The following is a 7589-nucleotide window of genomic DNA, read 5'->3' as shown; positions in this document are numbered from 1 at the left end:
GCAACTCATGGCACCCTCTTATAACGAAAATAAGAAGAAACCTCAAAATAGCTGAGAAAAATAACAAGGAAATAAAACTATATTGGATAAAGGCTCACTGTGGTCTTGCGGGCAATGAAAGAGCTGACGAATTAGCTAGAAATGCAGCAAATAATTTAAAGACCAAACCAGCATACTCAAAATGCCCGATATCCTACATAAAAAGGGCCATCCGCAAAGAGACAATAAAGAAGTGGGAGCAGAGGTATGCTGAGAGTGAGCGGAGTCTGGTGACTAAGGTGTTTCTACCCGACATAAAATCGACATACAATTTTGTCAGACAATACAGACCACAGAGAAATTTAGTGCACGTCATGACGGGTCACGGCCCTTTTGCCAGCTACTTACACAGATTTAATTTAAAGCGAGACCCGTCATGCCCGTGTGACAACACCACGCCGCAAACGTCCCTGCACTGTCTGCTTAGCTGTCCAATGTTTGGTGTGGCGAGGCACGAGGTGGAGGAGGAAACTGGAATCTCTTTAACGGAAGACCAGCTCCCACGCTTCGTGTCCCGCGGCGACACTCGGACATGCCGGAGAAGTTTTGTGACAAAATTATACAAAGTGTCCGCGGACTGAACAGGGACTGTAACATGCCAACACACACGACGGATTGCGATGCCGTGGGGATGGGGCTTTCCCATGGCGGCGCGTCCAGACACAGCGTATTGCCACATTGAATTTGTTAACTAGGATATGTAAATAAACAATGTAATAATGTAAATATTTAATGAACAAGAGAATAAATATGTAATAAATAAAAACATTCACTGAACAATTATATGTAACTTACAAATTTTGAAATAAAAATTTAAAAATCACGTGTTTTAATCTAGCTCAATCAATCTAAAAAAAAAAAAAAACCTAACCAGTCGCGGTCGAGCCACGGCCCGAGCCGGTCAGAAAACAGTATCGCTCCGTTACGAAAAATCCAATAAATTGTATTTTTGTCGCGTAACAACAAGTGTTATATTATATCATTAGATGCGTCTTGCGACGGCGTACCTACCTAAATATATGAAATTTGTGTAAAAATTGGGTTTAAAGTGAGTGCGACGCCTGATTTCCATCGGTGACCTATGCCGATTTTTGCATCGCTGGATGCGCAATTTTGAGGTGCATGCAACGACACCTCATTTTTTTCAGGATTTTTCCGCCAAAAGGTACGAAAGAAAATTGAATAAAATAAAAAAGGGGCGTGACCACAAGTCGGCGAAATAGGGCCGCCCCCCCAAAGGATAATATACTAAACGACGCATCTTAAAGAGACGAGAAGATTGACGTATCGTTGTAAAAAATCGGCTCAGAGGAAAAAAATTTAAAAAGCAAAATCAAACATAACCTTAGAAAAAATTACAATTAATTAAATAACTAAAAAACTAAAGCGGCGACCTCAAAATTCAGATAGAGCACAAAAAGACGCGTCTTTTGAGGGGTCGTAAGGATTTCTGGCCACGAACCAAAGAGCAGCAAAGAAGAAACCGCAAAACCACGTGGCACGTGGTCGGTGTTCCCGTGGGATAAAGAAGACGCGCGACACATCATCGACATTTTTGTCCGCCATATTGAAAATTTGATATTTCTGGAACGGGTTGTCCGATTTCGGCGAGACTCTCAAATTCTAAAGGCCAGACTTCGCTCCGCAGAATAGATTTTAAAAATAGTAAAAAAGTAGAGTCGACTCTACAAACCCAGTTTTCTCAATTGACAAGTCGGGCGCAGGGCGCTTATCACGACTGTGAAAACCGCTCCTTCCTCCGGCAAAATCTTACAGAGATACGACAATTTTACAGATTAGCGGCCATTTTGTCCGCCATCTTGAATAATTTAAAAACGCTATATCTCGGTAACTACTGAACCGATTTTCGTACAAGACATCAAACCAAAGGGCTAAAGAAGCCCGACCGGCCTGGGTGGTAGAGACGACTCTACATAGAGTCGGGAAAATTTTTTCTGTGATAACCGGCTTAAAATTAGAATAAGTTGACGGCTGCCACCCTATTGGGGACAGACCTTAGGTTAAGTCTTGAAATTTGACATTTTAACGGCTGCCACCCTATTGGGGACAGACCTTAGGATAAGTTTAAACAAATTTTTGACAAATTGACGGCTGCCACCCTTTTGGGGACAGACCCTAATATTAAGTTAATATATTAATATAGTTGTAAATAATAAATTATTATTGTAAACTGACACGGCTACTGCCCTATTGGGAGTAGACCTTAGGATAAGTAACAATATTAAGAAATTAATTATTGTACATAGAAATTATTTGCTATATTGACACGGCTACTGCCCTATTGGGAGTAGACCCTAGATTAAGTTATTCATTTTAAAAATTTGAATAATAGCGTAGTACTTTTATTGAACTACTTTTATTTTAACAACTGACAAAACCTAATAGGCAAAATGTTGGGACTACGAACTCCACCCAAAAGCCAAACATCGGCGCCTGGCATAAGGCGAAGTATAGATAAATGGGAAAAGGCCTCCAGCCAGGGCCCGAAGGTGGCAAAAGAGGCTCCCCTGGCGGGGGCGGGTGGAGGAGGAAAGTCTCCTGCTCCCGCTCAAACCCGGGAAAAAGAAGCCAAAAATTGCTACCTTAAGGCAATGGCACATCTGGCGGAGTCCAGAAATATTAAAACGGATATAAAAACCGGGGTACAGACAGCGGTAAAACGGCTGTACCAACTAGTAAAGGAGGCCGAAGAGGAGTCACCGAAAAACCAAGACAAGCCAACACCAAAAGGGAAAAAAGAATCACTAAGCGAAAAACTAGACAAACAGATTGAAAAATTCGAAACAGAAAACAGAAAATTGGAGAAATGTAGGAAAGAAATAGAGGATCTGGCAATAACGAAAAATGAAAGCATCCTGGCCGAGATTAGGAAAGAGTTTGACTAGAAGGAAAAGAGAGAAAAAGAAAGACATAACATCTTGGAAGCGAAAATGAAGTCGTACGCAGAAGCGACAAGGGAAAATCTCGGCCAGGACCAAAATAGGAAAGGAGGCCCGGGACATAAACCTACACTGCACTCTGTCGTGGTGGAGCCGAAGACTGCGACCGACACGGCAGAGGACACAATACAAAACATCCGTCATCTACTAAACGTGAAGGAGGAAGGATGGCAAGTTCAAAAAATAAGGAGAGCCAGAGACGGAAAGGTTGTAGTGGGCTGCAGGACGGAGGAAGAGAGGGGCAAACTTAAGGAAAAATTAGGAAGAGAAATGGAAGTAAAAGATGCGTCAAATAAAAACCCTCTTATAAAAATTAAAAATCTATTGTCCTGCAACACCACGGAAGATATCACCCGGGCCATCAGGAACCAAAACAAAAACGCGACTGCACACCTGGAGGAACGGGACCTGACCATAGTAGAGAAAAGCATGAAACCCTCTGGAGAGCCACGTGGTCCTGCAGGTCGCGCCAAAACTTTGGCAATCATTAACATCGGCTGGCAGGATACACGTGGACCTGCAGCGGGTTTGGGTAGAGGACCAATCCCCTCTGGTCCAGTGCACTATGTGTCTGGGGTACGGACATACCCGCAGACATTGTAAAAAGGAGACCGAGGTGTGCAGTCATTGCGGAGGAGCCCATTTGAGGGCAGATTGCCAGATCCAAAAGGAAGGTAAACCTCCCAGCTGCGTTAACTGTATAGGAACAAAAGGAAGAAACGCGGAGCACGGGGCCTTCAGCCAGAGCTGTCCAACCCGGCAGGGGTTTTACACCATCAGAAGCGCCGTGCGGAGATCTATTTAAAGGTACCAATCCCAGATTTTTCCCTTATAAACTGAAGCTCCTGGAAACTTTTTTCTCTTGACCACGTGGCACGGGGTCGGAGAATCCGCCAGTATTTGGTGCTGCGGATAGATCTCGACGAGCCTGTCATTTTGATATATTCGGCAAAAATTTTGACCAATATTGGCGGTTCCAGGAGCCTAGGAAGAAAAGTTAAGCTGAACAAAGCAAAACAAAATACTAGTCAGAAATAATAATAGAAAATAATTATATTAATCTAATTGTAACATAAAATTTTTATCAAAATATTGACAGCATCTACCCAATTAGAATAGACCATTTTGTTAGCTTTTATTATTTATTTAATTATATTCTAAATAATTTATGAAACATATTCTTTTGCTACAAGTGCGCATGTGCAATAATTACTCATTTGACTCGTTCGGTTATTTACGAATTGTTACGAATTGACTCGAATAACTGCCCGAAGTGGGAAGGTCGAGTCAGAGTGGGGACTAGAGGATAAAACAGCTTGTAGCACATGCGCACAGGCCATTCCTTGGTTCAAGTTGAAGTTTATACATTTTACGTAGGGTCAGTGTGTGAAATATAGTAAATCAAGTCATCATTGGAGTGTTTAATTTCCTACCCCAAGAACTAGACCAACAAGCCCTAACAAATCAGAAGAGCGGGATGCCATCGAGGTAAACTGATATATGATATATATGGATTTACACCAAGGATATGCCTTGGTGTAAAGGATTAACGCCCACGAGGTATGCGATTTTTTTTTCCATTTTGTAACCTAAAGATGTAGGTACTTATTTTTTATTTTTATTACACCTTTGAAGGTAAATTAGTTACATTTTTTTATGAAACCTAGCTTACGATTATGAAGTTTTGTATTTTTACTAACGGATGACTGTGCTATTGCGTAGGAAGTGTGGTACTGTTTTTAGGTTATCTAAATTTTTTTACCAACTATAACCCCTCGGCCCTGTCTTGTCGTCTTATATCGATGAAAATCAAAACTTCCCAGCTGAAGTCCTTCATACCTACCTAACATAAATTGAAGAAAATGAATCCTATACTAGTGTTCGAAATACATAATTTTATAATATTTGATGAGGGTGATCCCAAATATTTTTACTCGGCCGATCCTCATATGTTTTTATTAGTCTTTGTTGAGATTTACTCGAGTTACGTTAGATGTACTTTTATATATACTTTTTGTTAGTTATAATTGATAATAGTTACGTCCACTATTTAGAATTTTATAGTGAGTGTTTAGTGCTTGTTTAAGAAACGCTCTGGTAGGGAGACATTATGGCGAGGTATGTACTCGGGACTTATTACTTTGCTATGAGTAATGCATCGACGGCCACCGAACCGTTCTCTTTTTTTTTAAGTCCTGTAAAACATATAACGTTATTTATTTTAAAGCTGTTGCATTACATATTTTTATAATACTTACCGTCGGTTTAGTTGAAATAAATTGAATCATTATTATAAGATACAAGGTTTTTCTTATATTACATAGTAGTAAACTATTCGAGGGAAACGGTAGGAGAACACTGGTCATGGGGACCACCATGCTTAATTGGTAGTTATGCCATTGAATTGTAGCTTATGTGAAACGTTGGTACTTTCAACACAGCGCCATCTGTTAGAATTGTGACTGTTAAATAAAATACAAATATTTTGCAATAAAATAATATTGCGGGTATAAATTGAAATGTAAGCTAAACTGCACACGATGTGCAAAATATTTGATATCGGTTCGGTAGTTAGGAGTCGATAGTGGACAAACAACGTGACACGTAATTTATATATTAAGATTTACGACGGATTCAAACAAACAAACAAAAATTTCTTTATTAAGTAAATAGTCTTTAATCTATATTTTAGTACATCCCTTTTAAGTTCAAGAACCTGTGTTAGGGATGAACGCTCTTTCCTATATGTTAATACTTAATCTACTTAACAAAGAAAACAGAAGGTAAAGGTACTTAAATAGTTAATTAATTATATTACATACTTGAAAAATCAAATTACTGGCGATTGTTGATATTAAATCGTAATAACTAAACAAGTGAGGTAGATTGAAATCAATCACACCATCGTCTTTCTTTTGATTATGTGAGTGAGACATGAGTGTAACTGTAGTCCGTTATATCGTGACCAGTGCAGGTTAGTACAGCGTAGCATGTCTCTTATCAGCCGGATGATGCGACCACATAAAGTTTAGAATACTTTAAATAATTATAATAATTTTAGGCGGGAAGTAACCTAACTGAAATGGCTACGATATTATAATACTACATAAGACCGAATTAATATTGAACAATATACTATAATAAGATAAAATTATTGTTATTGAACTTTGTAATTTGGATTGATTTTTGATATATATCTATTTATTCAACTTCTACAAATAGATCTTCAGTTTGTTGATAATTTAATGTTTTTAGCCACGAATATATTTAGGGTTTTGTTTATTTTGTTGTACATTCTTGTACACAAGTAATTTAGTTTATTTTTTTCTAATATTTTAACCATTTTTTTTAGAGGTTCTTGGGTGAGTTGAATATTTTAATAGTTTTATTTTTACAGACTACTTTATTATAAATGTTTTACCGTTTTTGAAATTATTAGGCAACTTGAATATTATAATAAGATTTATTTAATTAATTTATTATTTTAAAAGTTCCAAGCCGATTTAATATTAATAAGTTTCTTACAGAACTAATTTATTTTAATTTTTATAATAATAATTTTACCATTTTTTAGAGGTTCTTTGGTGAGTGAATATTTTAATAGTTTTATTTTTACAGACTACTTTATTATAAATGTTTTACCATTTTTGAAATTATTAGGCAACTTGAATATTATAATAAGATACATTTAATTAATTTATTATTTTTAGAACTTCCAAGCCGATTTAATATTAATAAGTTTCTTACAGAACTAATTTATTTTAATTTTTATAATAATAATTTTACCGTTTTATATAGGTTCTTTGGTGAGTTGAATATTTTAATAAAGTTTTATTTTTACAGACTACTTTATTATAGATGTTTTACCATTTTTGCAATTATTAGGCAAGTTGAATATTATAATAAGTTACATTTAATTAATTTATTATTTTTAGAAGTTTCAAGTCGGTTTAATTTTATAAGTTTCTTACAGAACTAATTTATTTTAATTTTTTATATATTTTATACCATTTTTAGTTCAGTTAGTTTAATATTAAGGTATTTACAAAAGTAATAAATTTTACAATAATTTTCGCCATTTATCGTAGAAGGTCAGTTTAATATCATATTATGACTTTGTTATACGAAAATTCAATTAAAACGTATTGTTTGAAGTATAGTATATTTTATTGGTAATTAAAGCTTAAATGTTTTATATATATAATCAATACAAACAATTTTCTTTAAACTATCTTAAATATATGTATTAATAGAAATTTATTTTGATTTTATAGAGTGTCTTTGTTACTTTGAAACGACGCCAATCCTTATAGATTAAGATGGCTGGAGTAGTAAAGTACAATGTTTTTCTTTTGTGTAACGATTGTTTCCAGTATAACTAGATACAATAAGAATCCAGGGTTTTAGTCCTGAGTTACGAAGTCGTTTTAGGGACGAGGCATATAGAAGTCGAACCTTATGGTTATTTCATTGGTAAAACTAAAGCAGCTTGTTTTTCAATGCAGTAGGTGCAGGCTATAGGGCAGTCGTAAGTTAAACTTACCACGAAGCCGCAGTAGATCGAGTAGCTACGCAGGCGTTGCCTCATAG

Source organism: Pieris napi, chromosome 20 (genome assembly GCF_905475465.1).
Source record: "Pieris napi chromosome 20, ilPieNapi1.2, whole genome shotgun sequence".
In the NCBI taxonomy this organism is placed as follows: Eukaryota; Metazoa; Arthropoda; class Insecta; order Lepidoptera; family Pieridae; genus Pieris; species Pieris napi.
The sequence above is the reverse complement of the archived record's forward strand: the minus strand, read 5'-3'. Positions refer to the sequence as shown.